Genomic DNA, 18,016 nt, shown 5'->3' with positions numbered 1-18,016 from the left:
CTGTAGGTTTAAGTTACACTGCTCTGCCCATCTTACATCTTTAATCTTGTCTCCTCTCACACCCTCTCCCATCCCAATGCCCCAAACAAGACCAGACTTGATTCCCCCTCGCTTTCTTTCTCTGGGCCTTTTGCCATGGCATCCCCATGTGTGAAATGCCCCACCAATCACTTTTCAACTCAGACCGGTATCTCCTGACACACTGCAAAATAAAGTAACAGCGGTACTGATTAATGGAACCCCAAGGTGTGTGACCATCTGAAGAGAGCAAGCATGTGTTATGACTGTAAACCTTCTCCTTCCTCATCTTTCGCCCACTGCTTGGCACCCTCTACTTGGGCAATGTGAGACTGTGATCTTTCTGAGGAAAGAATAATGGACCAGATTCTCAAGTGTATTCACCCTGAGAAGAACCTGGAGCAAGTTATGGAGGGGCACCATGTGAGACAGAGCACAGATTGGGCCCTAGATTTTACCTGCCAGCTTAATACACAACTCATTGCTACAGAGTTAAGACTTTCCTTCTTCTGCTTTGCAGAGATGTGGCAAAACTCTCTAATATAGATCCGGCCTCAGTGAGAGGAGACTCCAGAGAGTGTTTCTCAGTCAACATCAGATATGGGCCCAAACCAGAACACTGGGCACAAACCCCACCCTCACCCCAACCCTTTGGATAGGTCAGATCAGAATCTAAGCTTGGCAGCTCGGGCCCATCTCTAGTCGAAATACACATGCTCCCACTAGAGAGATGCTTCTTATTCTGTCTTTCATTGCAAAGAAAAACATTAAAATCATTGCTTACCCACTTTCCTTGTTTTTTCCCATTGCTAACAAACAATTCCTGTAAGTGCATGACACAGAAGCAAGACCGTGGGTTGGTTCTGTGAATTGCTTGTCCCACACTTACCTCATCATTAAGGAATAGCTGCAATATTCTGAGCTCTCTTTTAGAAGCTTCTGTGAAATAAGGAGTCCGCTGCTGATTGTACTTACACCAGCCTAACTCCATAGGGTGTGGTAGGTGTCGTTCCTGGTTTAGGCTAGTGTAAATCAGATCAGAATCTGGCCTCAGAGCGTCTTCTTTGCAACAAGATGGAAAACCAGCAATAAAAACAAACCCACCCAGAATCAGGAGGATTCAGAAAGCACCCACCTCCGACATAAAATTCAACTTCTGTTTGAAAATTTTGAGACAGGATATATCTTAACTGGGTTGACACATCTGGTTCCCAGAAGGACCTCGGCTTCAGAGCTGCCCTGAACAGAACAAAACTTTCCCTAACACCCAAGAAAACAGAGAGAAGATGAAAAGCCTGAAATAAGCCACTGAAATCATCTAATGAATACAGAACTAAAATCAATATAAGGGGACTCTCAGCAGCGGTAGGCTCAGAAATCTTGGCTCCTCCAGTTCCCCAAATTATCCCTATTCAGCAAAGCGCCTAAGTACATGCTGGACGTTGAGCACAGCCCTTGACCCCTGCGCAACAGAAAAGTGATCAGAGGGTCTGCTGTGTTCATGTATTCCCCTATCCCAGAGTAATGAAGCCAATTTCAATACTTAGGGAAAAACCAAACCTATGCAAAAGCCAGTTGCTGCAGCTGACCTACCCCCTCACGGCCCATTCAGCAAGGTAGTTAAGTACATGCCCCTGACCTGCCAAGGCTGGGGGAGAGGCACCTATGCCGCGGCCCCAGTCCCGGAGCTGCCGCAGCAGGAACAGGCAGGCACCTCTCCCTCTACAGCCCAGGTGCTGCTGCGGGAAGAGAGAGGTGGGGAGAGTTCTCTCCCCCTGCCGTAGCCCCGGGGCAGCCTGCACCCAAACCACTCATCCCCAGCCCCACCCCAGAGCCCACACCTCCAGCCAGAGCTCTAACCCCCTCACTCCTCATCCTGGCCCCACCCCAGAGCCCACACCCCAGACGGAGCCCTAACCCCCTTACCCCAACCCTGAGCCCCTCATCCCCTCCACCCCAGAGCCCATACCCCCAGACAGAGCCCTCACCGCTGCCACACCCCAAGCCTCTGCCCCAGCCCCAGCCCCGCCCCAGAGCCCGCATCTCCAGCCAGAGCCCTCATCCCCCGAGTCCAACCCCCTGCCCCAGCCCTGAGCCCCTCATCCCCAGCCCCACCCCAGAGCCCGCACCCCCAGCTGGAGCCCTCACACCCCTGCACCCCAGCCCTTAGTCCCCTCCCACACGCCGAACCCCTCGGCCCCACCCCCACCACATGAACGTTGCTATGTGCACCAATATGAAGGTGATGTGCACCCATATGGAGGTGTTGTATCACACATCACCTCCATGTTGGTGCACATAACAAAATTCATTCCACACATGTGTGGGAAAAATTAGAGGGAACGCTGTTCACCATGAGAGTGAAGGAGATGTCACTTGCTCTCTGACATCACACCTCCCCCTGAATCTCAGTGTGGGAGGGAATCTGGACCTGTCTTTTCAATACACTCTGAAAACTTCCCTAGAAATGAACTTCATTTGCTCTCCAGGTGAGGTGCATCCTAAGGGATCTGACAATGAAAGGAAAACTGGCTGGTACATGCGTGAATATCCCCCAGACTTGTGTTCCCAGTAGCGAAGGAGCCAGGAGCTATGTTATTGTTTAATACACTATAAATAATAATAATCAAGATTCTGTCCCACTTCCAAGTTCTCTCCATAATCTGAGCAGCATTAACAAAGGCAAGAAGGCAAACAGAGAACATCCCCAGGGGACATGAAAACACCCAGCTATTCCCAGAATACGAACAGATTAGACAGCCACAGCTGGAACATGCCTGGGAGCAGACTCCTGCTGCGTAGTGTGGCCTCCCAGTACAGAGCTCTCACAGGCAGTGCTACAAACAGTGGGTCAGGAGGTGCATTCCTCCACTAAAAATACTCTGAGAAAAAATGAATGAGCAGCAGCACAGCTCAGAACATACAGCAGCAAAGACTGACTTTACCTACAGGATATCATTTAGACTGAGCACTTCAGGGCAAGGACCGTCTCTCACTGTGTGTTTGGATGCACAATTGGGCTCTGATCTTGGTTCGGGTCCCCTTGGAACTGCTGAAATAAACAATAATAATTTGTATTATTTGTATTGTGGAAGTGCTTAGGGACCCCACTGTGGTAGGCACTGTGCCAAGAGATGGTCCCTGCCCCAAAGAGCTTGCAATCTAAGCAAACAAATCCTACTCTCTTCTGTGTGGGTGTCCTGGGGGATGGAAGGAAGACAGATGGTAAAGATAGAAAGCAAGCATCACCACATCTAATCCCCAACACACACGTGCTGGCAATAGGGAAGGATCACTCCCTATCACTCAAAGGAACCTTAGGAGCCATGCTCAGATCCATAGGAGAGTCACAAGGTGTGGTCTGTTAGTAAGAGTCGATGGCCATGCCCCACAGCAGCTGCTAAGCACTTAGCCTGGGTACATGAGGCTCAATATTCAGAGAAGTGAACTCCACTCAGCAGCGCTCCCTGCCGTCTTCAGGGAACTGTGTCTTTTCCAGCAGGAGGTGAGCCATTAGTCATAACAACGACTGTACTTAGCAGCAGGAGTCGCTCGTTTAAAAAAACATGTCTGAAACCAGCACCAAAAATAAAAGACAGTAACAAGTTCATTGCCATCAGGCTTAGTGTTATGGCAGCCAGACACCAGGGTCCTGTATGCAAGCATCCTCCTGGTAGAAATCCACTATTCATTACACACTGAGGGGGTGGACAATGGATATTAGTGTCTGCGCTACCGCGTTACAATCTGGCCATGGCTAAGACTTCCCTTGGCTCCTGGGTACTAGAAGTCAACCCATGTATTAGCTTTTCATTCCAAGATAGCTGAAAGCCATCACCAGACCATTGATTAGAACTTTATGGAATTATGAATGAATAAAACAGAAATCCCATTGTCTTAAATCTCCATGGCATGACCACGTGAAAAGAGAGGTTGCAAGAACAGACCAGATCCTTAATCCATCAAATCCTGCTTTCAGCTATGACCAGTATCTGGTGATATTGCAGAGAAAAGTGGACCTTCCATAAGACAGCTTGACCCCTGACTCAGCCAACATGGTCTGGTGGCTGGAGCACTGGACTGAGACTCAGGAGACATGGGTGGTCTCCCCAGTTTGCTGCTTTTTGCCTACCACAAAAAGGTCCTGATCTCAGCTGGGAGCTCTAGATACTACAATAGTAGTGACAACATTTCCTGAAGAATAATTTTTTATTAGCCCTCTATCTGATCCATAGATTCCAATGCCAGAAGGAACCATTGTGAGAGTCTAATCTGACCTCCTGCAGAATCCAGGCCACGGACTTTCCCCAACATAATTCCTAGAGCATACCATTTAGAAAAACAGCCAATCTTGACTCAAAATTTGCCAGTGACTGAGAATCCACCATGACCCTTGGTAAATTGTTCCAATTGTTCTTCCTGGCATAGAGACAGGTGTTAATGTTGGTTATACAGTCATCTAGTCCTTTTTCAAAACTGTCCAGCCCTGTTAAAAAAAGCATTTGACTCTTTGACCTAAGGTAGCGAATTCTAGAAGCTGCGTGTGCAAAGCAGCACAAGCATCTCTCTGGCTCTCTAGAGCCGTGGTTCTCAACTGGGAGTATATGTATCCCTGCAGGTACGCAGAGGCCTTCCATGGGATACATCAACTCATCTAGATATTTGCCTACTTTTACAACAGGGTACATAAAAAGCATTAATGAAGTCCGTACAAATTACAACTTCATACAGACAATGAGTTGTTTATACTGCTCTATAGACGATACACTGAAATGTAAGTACAATATTTATATTCCAATCAATTTTATAATTTATGATAAAAATGAGAAAGTCAGCAACGTTTCAGTAATAGTGTGCTGTGACACTTCTGTATTTTTTTATGTCAGATTTTGTAAGCAAGTAGTTTAAGTGAGGTGTAACGTGGGCTATGCAAGACAAAAATCAGATTCCTGAAAGGGGTACAGTAGTCTGGAAAGATTCAGAGCCACTGCTCGCAGTGCTTTTCAAACGCTTTTCATTTATGGACCCCTAAAAAATTTCAGATGGAGGTGTGGACCCCTTTGCAATTCTTAGTTTGCAGAAACCACTGTTCTATCATAACAACCTTTCGTGGACCCCTTAGACATAGTCTGTGGACCCCCAGGGGTCCATGGACCACAGGTGGAAAACCACTGTTCTAAAGGCTTCTCTTTCTCCACCCCAGCCTAATTAGTCACTTGACCTGCCTATTATGGGACTGTGATATTTCTCCCCACTTGGGAAGGAGAGCTGACTGAAACACAAGTAGGGCTGGGCACAGTGCCTCTTAAAAGGGGCAGTCACCCTGTGACAAGCTTGCCATATTGCAGATGGGGAAAACAGAGAGAGTAGTTAAGGCCCAGATTTTCATAGGTATTTAAGCACCTAAAGATGCAGATAGGTGCCTGGTGGGATTTTCAAAAGCACAGAGGCACCCAACTCCCACTGATATCAGCTCAGTCCAGCTCTACTTATCTCTGGGAAATATCCCGTTGCCACTTGGATGCTTAACATAGATATTATATTAGCACAACCATTACCACACTAGTACAACATTATCCAGTCCTGTGAAATGCTGAGTTCTCTGGTGAGGAGCTGGGGGCACCTTACATTCCAATCACTTTCCCTGTCAGGACAAGGTCTTGAACTCACAACACAAGGAGAACACACTTTCAGGAGAGCATCCCGTCGGAGCTGAACAACAGTTGTCACATGCCAGACTGGAATTGTCAAGCTAATAATAATGCATCAATTTTTAACAGTGAAGGTCATTAACCATTGAAACAATTTACCAAAGATCAGGGTGGATTCTTTTTTAAATGAAGATGGGCTGTTTTTCTAAAAGATATGCTTTAGGAATTACTTTGGGGAAGTTCTATGGCCTGTGTTATACAGAAGGTCAGACCAGATGATCAAAATAGTCTCTTCTCACTTTTTCTTCACATTTACCTACCATTAGTTTCATAATAAGTAACTCCTTATTCTAATATTATGGGAGGATGGAGTGATCAGCTTCCATTGTATCCTTCAGATTAGATTGTCTGCAATGGTGGAGGTTGTGATTTTGTGGAGAGGACAAACATACAGATAGACATTTCCCCTTGGTCTCTATTGGGAGACCAAGTGTACTTCGATTTCCAGAAAGCCTTTGACAAGGTCCCTCACCAAAGGCTCTTATGTAAATTAAGTTGTCCTGGGATAAAAGGGAAGATCATTTCATGGATTGAGAACTGGTTAAAAGACAGGGAACAAAGGGTAGGAATAAACATTAAATTTTCAGAATGGAGAGGGATAACTAGTGGTGTTCACCAAGGGTCAGTCCAAGGACCCTATTCAACTTATTCATAAATGATCTGGCGAAAGGAGTAAACAGTGAGGTGGCAAAGTTTGCAGACAATACTAAACTGCTCAAGATAGTTAAGACCAAAGCAGACTGTGAAGAACTTCAAAAAGATCTCACAAAACTAAGTGATTGGGCAACAAAATAGCAAATGAAATTTAATGTGGATAAATGTAAAGTAATGCACATTGGAAAAAATAACCCCAACTATACATACAATATGATGGGGGCTAATTTAGCTACAACTAATCAGGAAAGAGATCTTGGAGTCATCGAGGATCGTTCTCTGAAGACATCCACACAGTGTGCAGAGGGAGTCAAAAAGGCAAACAGGATGTTAGGAATCATTAAAAAAAAAGGATAGAGAATAAGACGGAGAATAACTTATTGCCCTTATATAAATCCATGGTATGCCCACATCTTGAATACTGCATACAGATGTGGTCTCCTCATCTCAAAAAAGATATACTGACATTAGAAAAGGTTCAGAGAAGGGCAACAAAAATGATTAGGGGTTTGGAATGGGTCCTATATGAGAGAGATTAAAGAGGCTAGGACTTTTCAGCTTGGAAAAGAGGAGAGTAAGGGGGGATATGATAGAGGTCTATAAAATCATGAGTGGTGTGGAGAAAGTGAATAAGGAAAAGTTATTTACTTGTTCCCATAATATAAGAACTAGTGGCCACCAAATGAAATTAATGGGCAGCAGGTTTAAAACAAATAAAAGGAAGTTCTTCTTCACACAGCGCACAGTCAACCTGCGGAACTCCTTGCCTGAGGATGTTATGAAGGCTAGGACTATAACAGGGTTTAAAAGAGAACTGGGTAAATTCATAGAGGTTAAGTCCATTAATGGCTATTAGCCAGGATGGGCAAGGAATGGTGTCCCTAGTTTCTGTTTGTCAGAGGGTGGAGATGGATGGCAGGAGAGAGATCACTTGATCATTACCTGTTAGGTTCTCTCCCTCTGGGGCACCTGGCATTGCCCACTGTCAGCAGACAGGATACTGGACTGGATGGACTTTTGGTCTGACCCAGTATGGCCATTCTTATGTTCTTATTCTTAAGGGAGGGGAGTAGCAAGATCATACTGTTACCCCTTTTTGACCCAAGCAATTAGCCAAAGTTTGGGGCCCTGTGGGGCCCATTAGAAAGAGAAATTGATTAAAGCATCAGGTACCTTTGTAAATAAAGAGGATTGCATCAAAGAAGGAACCAAGTCCTGTTTCCCTGAACATAAGAGAAATCAAACGACAGGAGATGGTTCCCTTCAACCCAACCCATCACAACTATCCTACCATCCTTCCTAGGGTCCAGAAACAAGCCCTCTCCCCTTTGGTGAAAGCAGCTTTTACAATGTTCTCCTTGGAAAAGATAAATAGAATTTTTGATCCAAGTATGATGTGCTTTTGCCACAAAAAATCGGTACTATAGTGAACGAGGAAATGCCTCCCCTGGATATAGGCATCCTCGTGTGAGTTTCTTCATTAGGAAGAGATCAGCAATCAGCAGTAGTAGTGAAAGGAGAAAAGGGAGAGAAACCAAGAGCACAGCAGTCAGAAATTCCTTGCTGTCATTTCATTAGTCTGGGGGCAGGAAGGTGGTAGGGAGAGCAGAGGGAAAAGGGTTTCTCACTTTGTTTCTGTATATTTTCCATAAGTCTCATGCCTACTGTGACAAAGTTCCTCCTCTGCCTTGGTGGGTCCTGTGCTTATTGGTGGATTTGCTCGCCTCAGAGGTTCATGGCAGCCCTCAGTTTGGCCACTTTCGTGGCTCAAATCTGCCATCACTCAGTTAGCCTCATCACTGGCCAGCATGGGGAAAAGGAAGAAGAACAATCCCCGCAGTCTCTGCTGATCCACCTAGAGGATCGGGGAACAGGCCAGAGACCTTCCCCTCTGGTGGAACCCACAGTCCAGGTCAACTCTTCCAGTATCAAGTAGGAAATTGCAGGGGGGATGGAGGAATGGGGGGAACCCGGGCCCGCCCCCTACTCCAGGTTCCAGCCCAGGGCACTGTGGATTGCAGCTGTCTACAATGGCTCCTGTAACAGCTGCGTGACAGCTACAACTCCCTGGGCTACTTCCCCATGGCCTCCCCCCAACCCCTTCTTTATTCTCACCACAGGACCTTCCTCCTGATGTCTGATAATGCTTGTACTTCTCAGTCTTCCAGTAGTACGCCTTCTCACTCTCAGCTTCTTGCACATCTTGTTCCCAGCTCCTCACACACACACCACAAACTGAAGTGAGCTCCTTTTTAAACCCAGGTGCCCTGATTAGCCTGCCTTAATTGATTCTAGCAGCTTCTTGATTAGCTGCAGGTGTTCTAATCAGCCTGTCTGCCTTAATTGTTTCCAGAAAGTTCATGATTGTTCTGGAACCTTCCCTGTTACCTTACCCAGGGAAAAGGGACCTACTTAACCTGGGGCTAATATAGCTGCTTTCTATCACTCTCCAGCAGGTGCACGTAATTTTTGCAAGTAATTTTTGTTTTTACCACTGCCTTGTGCCAAGCCGCGTTACGATGAGCTTGCCCCTGAACCCCAAGCCCTTCCTGACCGGGCTGACAGGGAAGCCAGTGATGGTGAAGCTGAAGTGGGGGATGGAGTACAAGGGCTACCTGGTGTCTGTCGACGACTACATGAACATGCAGCTTGCAAACACAGAAGAATACATAGATGGTGCATTGTCAGGACACCTTGGTGAAGTTTTGTTAAGATGTAACAATGTCCTGTACATCAGAGGAGTAGAAGAAGAAGATGGAGAAATGAGAGAATAAGTTTGTATATTTCTGGAAAATAAAGATCAGTTTTTCACCCAAAAAAAAAAAAAAATCACTGTCTTGTAGCCATCTGGCCTGACCCTGTCGCACTACGTAAATCCACTGCTTTCTGCACCTGATGCTGGAGGGCTGCTGCTGAGATACATTCAGCCGTATGGCCACTGCCCCAAGAGGCTGTTCTGGGGATAGGTAGGGTGCAGGGACACTCCAGCAATGCCCCAATAGCCTTTGCCACACCCTATTGGCTACAGTTTGGGGGGAGGGCACAGATGCCTCTATGGCAGCTCCACAGAGGCAGAGAATTCTTCCGGCACAGGCAAATCTCCCACGAGCTGGCTAAGCTGTTCCAAAATGTGTCTGCGGATCAGACCTGGAATTCATAAATCTGGGGCCTGTAAATGAGATCAAAATAAGGCCCCAGCAACTGGAATTGTCAACACAACACACTAAATTCCTCCATCAAGTCTGGTCCTTTGGGAAGAGAGAAAGAATCATGCTTTCCCCTACTGCCCCCATCTTGGATGGAGTCATGAGCATTAGAAATCAAAGTGCTTTATTCTTCTAGCCCTTTCACCTTTCTGTTCCTCCCTAGTGCTAATACATGATGTTTTCCAAGGAAAATTGAGCAATTTGGCCCCATTATTTTATCCCTGGTTTTCTTGAATCTTGCCCTTGGTGATCCCATTACACTATTGAAATTTATTTGTTTATATTTGCAAATGATAAAGCAGAGGTGTTGGAGACACTACAACTGCCTTTGTATCTGCCCAGAATCATCCAGCTTTCTCCACCAGTCCTATGATTTTCCAGCCTTTCTTTTGTAAATATACACATGGAGCCAGATGACTCAGCCTATTGTTCCTCCTCCTCCCTCCTCCCCCCCCCCCGCCCCGATTTAAAGCTGAGATATGGGCAGTAGCACATGCTTGGGTGGAGGGAGGGGTTACTACACGTGAAAACAATGTCACGTTTTTTCCAATGTGCATTTGTTTTTCCATGCAACTCCCAACCTCTCCCACAGAAAGGATATGCAAAGTACGGGGGATAAGAAAATGCAAGAAACTTATAGTGTGGCTGTGATCGATTTTATAGTGAAGCAAGATAACTTCCAAGGTTTAACCATCAATCTACTATCTTACTGAACAACTGGAGTTAACCAGAACTCTTCCCAAAACAATTCTCAAACAGCATTCCCCAAATGCAGCTGTTGACGTTGCAGATGTTGAACTGCTGCCGATTAACAGAGTTTATGTCAATCTCGTCTCTTAAGCAGAAGAAAAAAAAATATCCTGGAATCCATCTCTCCTCACCCCCAAACACCACAAACTGCTGGACATTTGGCACAGCCCTGCTGTGTTGGAGGGATGGAAACCATGACAGTGGTCCCATTTACAGATGTGCACTTACACTAGAAAGCACTCCTGCCCAGCCAAGCTGAGACCCAGATGTTAGATCATCTGGCTCGGAACATCCCAATGAGGCTTCCAAACCTCCAAAAATAGAGGGCAGCCAAAGAGAATCTCCACAGCAAACAAGGATTCATAACAGGATTGGAGAATAACCTTACTGCAGGTTTTTACCCAGATTTTTCCCTCATGGGGAGGGAAAAAGGCATCTGGCAAATTCCTATCCCTGTTTATTGCTGTTTTGTGGTAGCCCGAAGGTCCCAGAATATGAGACACACAAGGTGAGTGAGGTAATATCTTTTATTGGACCAACTTCAGCAGGTGAGAGACACGCTTTCAAGCTACACAGAGCTTTCTTCTTTAGCTCTGGAAAAGGTACTTAGAATGTCACATAAAAGAACAGATTGTTGAGCATAAATATTTAACACATATTCTAAGAAAGAGAAGGTGGGTGAGGTAATATATTTTATGGGACCAGCCTCTGTTGGTGAGAGAGACAAGCTCTGGGGCATGGACTCACCTCTGGCGGTTCCCGGTCAGCTGGGGTGCAGAGGCATGCTTCCTGCCTGTCCTGGCACTGCGGACCACACTGCACCCTGGAAGCGGCTCCCCCCACCCAGTTCCCATTGACCAAGTGCAGAGCCAGTGCTCGGGGCGGGGGCAGCGCGCGGAGCCCCATGGCCCCCCTGCCTAGAAGTCGGACTCACTGCTGGCTGTTTCCGGAGCACAGCATGGTGTCAGAAAAGGTAGGCATTAGCCTCCTTAGCTGGGCAGCACCGCTGATGGGACTTTTAATGTCCCAGTTGGCGGTGCTGACCCAGTGCCTTACATGCTGGGTCGCGACCCACAGTTTGAAAAACACTGTGCTAAGAGACCATTCAAAGTGAAGTGGCCTGTTAACAGCTTTCCAGTCATAGGACAAAGAACTCAAAGACCCTCCCACAAACCACAATTCATCCAGGAATTCGAGGATATTATCAAATCCTTCTTCAAACAACTGCAAGAGTAACTCTAAAACATCATCTCCTGTGAACCCACCCCATGGACTTTCTACATGCTTCCCAAGATACACAAACAAGGGAACCCACGCAGACCCATCATATCTGGCCATGGCACTCTTACTGAAGGAACATCAGGACTCATAGAAACCATCCTCAAACCATTCACCACACCACCCTCCTTCCTCCAGGACACAACTGACTTCCTCCAGAAACACTGCAGTATTAACAACCTCCTTCAGAACACCATCCTTGCCACCATGGATGTCACCTCCCTCTGTACCAACATCCATCACAATGGCAGCATCGCTGTCTGCCTCAAATATCTACAAGATAATGGGCAACGCTCAGATATCCACCTCAAGCACATTGCCAAACTCATCCATTTAATCCTCACCCATAACAATTTTACATTCAACAACAAACACTTGGTCCAAACCATGGGAACAGACAGGGGTACTACGATGGCTCCCCAATCTCTTCATGGGCCAACTTGAGGAAGAATTTCTGGATAAATGCACAACAAAAGCAATAATGTACCTGAGATATATCGATGATATTTTCATCTTCTGGACAGATGACCTAAATTCCCTCATAGATTTCAACCACAACCAACACCCATTCATCACAGTCTCTCTCAATTACTCCCATATCAGCATCAACAAACAACTATATACAAAAAAAACCCACAGATCACCACACTTACTATCAAACATCCAGTAACCACACAAAGAAATCTGTTTTCTACAGCCAGGCACTCATACCACAGGACATGCTTCTAGGAGAAAGCCCAGGATACACATCCAAAATGGGGATTTGGGGGAACCTTAACTCCTAGTTGTCACCTACCACCCTACACTGGAACCCAAATGGAGTATCATTGTACAATTACAACCCATACTCAATGGGAACCACATCCTGAAAGAAATCTTTCCTGAACCCCTTCTTCTGGCCTTCAACCCGTCCCCCTTCACCAAACTCATCATCAGAAGCAAGCTTTACACAGACCAAGACCCACCAACTCAATGCCCCAATACCAACTATGAGGGTGGAACTAGAAATCACTATGCTCTCAAAATGAGCTCACACAGAAAAATGATAAAAGACAAACACACCCGATCTGACCTCTCAGTCCTTGTCCTCAAAGGAAATCTGCACGTCTTCAAAAGACAAGCCCAGAAGTGTAAATTCATAACTTTGCTAGACGGGCTTAAAAAAAAAAGACACTGGATTTATAGCTTATTGCTACAACCTGTAACCCACTAACTCCCCCTTTTTTGTCCTATGACTGCAGAGGTGTTAATGGGCCACTTCACCTTGAATGGTCTCTTAGAATATGGGTTAACTACTTTTGCTAAAAAATCTGTTCCACCGTGTATTTGTGACACTCCGAGTACCTTTCCGAGGCCTGAAAGAATAGCTTGTATAGCTCGAAAGCTTGTCTATTTCACCAACAGAAATTGGTCCAATACAAGAATTTACCTCTCCTACCTTATACCCTGTTTATACATCTGAGGATGGCACTAACCCTTTTGGCTGCACCATCATAGTGGGAACTCACTGTGATGCTGGCAACCCAGGTGCCAGCTCAGAGCAGAGTCACAGTTTGTCCGGGTGGCCAGATAGTCTGGTGAGTCTAAGGGGACTGTCTGCGACTCTGTGGTCAGAGTGGTCTAGTGATCCAGGAACTCACATTTGTTACTGGTTTGATTACATTTAATTACAGCACACACCAGCAGCTTGGGGGAATCGGCCCTGTTTTCTGACAGTCTGCCCTGAGGTAGGGGCACTCGCAGTGGTGAGCCACTTCAGACAGTGTGACACTCATGTTTAGCTGTATATCCACCATGACCTCCAAGTCTGTTTCAGAGTCACTGCTAACAATACTACACAATCACATGACTCCAGGAACTGGCACTTTAAGAAAACCACCACGTATTATGTATGAGCTTTGAGTTAAAAATGGCAAGAGTTGACAACACTGAGATATAGAATTAGGATACTCTCATGGTCACCAAAAAATCAATATTTCAACGTTTAATGTGATGTAAGGAATTCCCCTTCTCCCTTCAAAATGACATGGTACTTTGCTAATCATTGGGAACATGTTTATATGTCAAGAGACAAGAGGCTCACTTCTGAAATCTATAAAATAGACCTCGTGGCCAAGGCTTTGTGTCTTGTCTCTGGTGCCAACGGAGATCTCAGCTTCAATATTTTAAGGACAATACATCATGAAGCATCTGATTCAGTGTAAGCTGGGGGCATAGATCATCTAGTTTAGCAACAGATAAAAGTGTCTCAGTCAAGAAGGTTTCCTCTTTACATTTTTATTGTAGCTATTTTAGAGTGTATTTTTTTTATAAGTCTACTTCTTCCCACGCCCTGCCTCCCAAGCTCAGAATACAGGTCAGCTGGGTAACAACTGGATATGGGACTATTAAAAAGGCATTCCCTGCTTATGGATCTAAATCATTTTTATAGAGCAGGGGTAGGCAACCGGCGGCAAGCGAGCTGATTTTCAGTGGCACTCACACTGCCTGGGTCCTGGCCACCAGTCCAGGGGGATCTGCATTTAATTTAATTTTAAATGAAGCTTCTTGAACATTTTAAAAACCTTATTTACTTTACATACAACAATAGTTTAGTTATATACTATAGACTTATAGAAAGAGACCTTCTAGAAACACTAAAATGTATTATTGTGAAGCGAAACCTTAAATTACAGTGAATAAATGAAGACTCGGCACACCACTTCTGAAAGGTTGCCGACCCCTGTTATAGAGTTTCCTGTATTTCTGATTTGACGTTCACTATAGGTATGTAGCTGCAAACGTAAGGGCAGCTCCACCTCTTTAAACTGATCATTAGAGGCAAAATTCCCTCTCGTGCTGAGGGACAGCACAAAGCTTATGCAGCACTTGAATGCCACTTGTGCCATATTTTGAGTGTTTTACTGGTGCATAGGCCTCTGGCTGGCCCTCTGCACACATGTGAACTTCACCGTAGAAGCGTGATTGCTTGTGTAACTCCTGAAGAAAACCTTGGCTTTTGTTTCACATCAACTCATTTTAAACAGTCACTGGACTACAGTAACCTTGTGATGGTTTTCACTAGCACATTCTATGGCTGGGGGACCCCAGTAACAAAGTCCATTCTGATGGTGGGGGGGATGTGAATGGTGTAGGCAACCCTGACTCATTTGTAAGAGCCACAGCTACCCAGCTCACGCCACAGAAGTGGGGGGCCTCTGGCCAGAGAAGAAGTGTATCCAGAACCAGGGCCGGCTCCAGGCACCAGCTTTTCAAGCAGGTGCTTGGGGCGACACTGAGAATGGGGCTGCAGTCCATGTCCCGTGGTGGCAATTCGGCGGCAGCTCCGCCGCTCTTCCGTCCGGGCACGGCAGCGGCAATTCGGCAGCAGCTTTGCCACTGTAGTGGCGGCGGCAATTCGGCGGCGACTGCTTAGGGCGGCAAAACTGGTAGAGCCGCCCCTGTCCAGAACACTGATGAAATGTGCCGATTGAGCTCATCCCCTGGTTAGCCTTCCTTGGCAGGGCTGTTACGGAGCCCCATTTGCACACTGAAAGTACCTCCCTCCAACATAACCGACATGAACAGAACCCACAGCTTGTAAGAGGAATGAGCCTGAGTTACAACTTCCCCAACGTTCATGGTTATCTGAATCCAGTGTTGGTTTGGCCCATTGTAGGGGTGGAAACTGCCCCTAAAATTCCAATCAGGGTATGTACGGATCTGAGATTCGGTAAAATTCACCAGAGTTCAGAAATGATCAAAGTTCATCTAGAAATGGACAGCACCCCCGCCCATAATCAATGGAGACATGGGTTTGGGACTGCACAGGCATTGAGGACAATGTTTAGCTTTATGGGGCTTCCATTTTGTTTTCAAATTTTAAATGAAGGATCCCACAGTGGAGTTCTTCATCTTCAGCACTGATATGAGCTTCACATGAGAAACTCTTTTTTTCTTGCCTGAGTTATTGTCCATCAGGTTTCTGTAAGTGCAGCATGTACATTTTCCCCTGTGCAGAACCACTAGAGGGCCATTTTGTCACCTCCAGAAGACAGACAAAAATAGCTACATGAGTAGCTGGACCATTTCTCTGGGACATCTAGACTGTGCTGACTACAGGGGTGTGAACTGCAGTGTGCCCCAAAGTGCTGTGCTCTAATTGGCCCATGGGGATGCTGCTGGCATAAACTAAAAGATAACTAGTTTGCATTAATGTCGTCTTTCAACCACTTATGCACCCACAGGCATTAATTTCATCGGGACCAGTTTTCCCTACTTTGTCTATGAGAATGTCATGTGAGATGATGTCGAAAGCCTTACTTAAAAATCACCATATATAGCACCCGTATGCAGGGAGTTTTATTTGTGCTCATCCTTACCAATTTGTCCATGTTTCTGCTTTATGTAAGATTCCTTTTTGATTTTCGGGTCATTAAAGAGCTCCGGATGGAACCATCGTGGCCTCTTACTATTCCTCCTAGCTTTCCTTTGCATCAGCGTCGTTTGCTGTTGTGCCTTTATTATTGTCTCCTTGAGAAACCACCAGCTGTCCTGAATGCCTTTTTGCCTTAGATTTTTCTTCCCCTGGGACCTTCCCTACCAGCTTTCTGAGTTTGTTAGAGTCTGCTTTTTTGAAGTCCATTTGCTTCTGCTGCTGCTCTCACTCCTTCCTTGCCTTAGAATGATGAAATCTTTTATTTCATGATCATTTTCACCCAAATTGCCTTCAAGCTTTAGATCTGTAACAAGTTCATCCTGGTTAGAATCAAGCCTAAAAAGGGTTGTCCTCATGGTTACTTCCTCTGCCTGCTGAAACAAGAAGATGTCCCCAATGCACGCCAAGAACTTACTGGACATTTTGTTCTTTGCTATTTTGCTTTTCCAACAAATGTCTGGATAGTTACAGTCCCTCCGTTCAGATTCAGATCTTGTGTTCTGAATATTTCCATGATTTCTTCTAGGAATGTCTCATCCACCTCTTCCTCCTGATTGGTGGCCTATAGTAGACCTCTACCATGAAGACACCCCTGTTTCCCTTCCCTTATATAGGAAAAAGCTTTTAAAAGTAGAGAAGGCCTAAAAAGAGGTTGCTAGTATAGCAAAAACTCTCTATAGCTTGCACCAGTTCCCTGGAGGGAATAAGGTACCCAGTATACCTGAGTCTCAACTAGGGCTTTTGCCAGCACATCTATGTTGGTTAGGGGTGTGATTTTTTCCCCACAAACACATCTAATTGATATAGCTATGCCAATAAAACTTTCTAGTGTAGACCAGGCCCTAGAGACAGGGAAAATAAATTCTTTCTCTCTAAAGAGAAAGCGATGGGAAGAGGATAAAGTAGTACATGACCTCGAATGCTTAGTTTAAGGCATAGGACAGGGGTCGGCAACCTTTCAGAAGTGGTGTGCCAAGTCTTCATTTATTCACTCTAATTTAAGGTTTCGTGTGCCAGTAATACATTTTAACGTTTTTAGAAGGTCTCTTCCATAAGTCTATAATATATAACTAAACTATTGTTGTATGTAAAGTAAATAAGGTTTTTTAAATATTCAAGAAGCTTCATTTAAAATTAAATTAAAATGCAGATCTTATCAGTTTAGTGTGATCCTTGCCCTTGCTTTTCCTTGCTGAGTTTTCTAATGTCTGGCACGTATTGGATACTTTAAGCAGCGGCTTCTGAGTTGTTAACCGGCTCCGAGAGGGACAGAGGACAGATTTCATGTGTGAAAATACCTGTTCACACAGGTATGTGGATCCAAATGCTGAAAGCATTGCCAAGGAAATTTTCTTCTAACAGTTAAATGTCACTGGCAGGGACGTCCATCAGGTCAGAATAGAGGCCCCATGATCTCTCTCGGTAGCTTTAAGTGCACTCCGCAATCTCCAAACTTTGATGCCCACAATTCTGAGCTTTTTAACTGAATGAGCTGCATTTCAAAATCTTCAACACCCATCCACTGAAATACAGACAAATCCAAGTCGCCTTCATTGAACTTTTCAGGTTTAATTAGAAAAGAAAGCATTGGGCCAAATTGCTGGAAATCTTGAAATCTGTCAGAAAATTCGGATTCCAGTTCTTGCATGTACATTCCAATCTTGACGACAAATGCAGTGCGCTGTTCCACGTGGCATGATCGTGATGTAAGCAGCAAATCAGGACTTAAAAATATCCCAGCACAGTGGCACTGGAACAATTTTTAAGGTGGGGGTGCTGAGCTGCACCCCCTTTTGCCCCTGTCTGCACCCCTCACTGCCCCTGGCTGAGGCCAGTGGGCCATAGCTGGGGGCAGCTGCAGAGGCCTGTGCTAGCAGCCGGGACCCCAGGCTGGCAGCAGAGCCCCCCAGACCAGTGACCGGGACCCAGAGCCAGCAGCGGGCTGAGCGGGGCCGGCGGATGGAACCCTGGCTGGCAGGGGG

General features: G+C 45.7%; 1 pseudogene; it reads left to right on the top strand.

The window, feature by feature from the left end:
- Nucleotides 1-8,902: 8,902 nt before the first annotated feature.
- On the top strand, nt 8,903-9,157 carry LOC144268092 (small nuclear ribonucleoprotein F pseudogene; annotated as a pseudogene).
- The last annotated feature ends 8,859 nt before the right edge of the window (nt 9,158-18,016 follow it).

This window comes from Eretmochelys imbricata, chromosome 7, assembly GCF_965152235.1.
Source record: "Eretmochelys imbricata isolate rEreImb1 chromosome 7, rEreImb1.hap1, whole genome shotgun sequence".
Classification (NCBI taxonomy): domain Eukaryota; kingdom Metazoa; phylum Chordata; order Testudines; family Cheloniidae; genus Eretmochelys; species Eretmochelys imbricata.
Note: the sequence above shows the minus strand (reverse complement) of the source record. Positions and strands in the feature narration are given on the sequence as shown.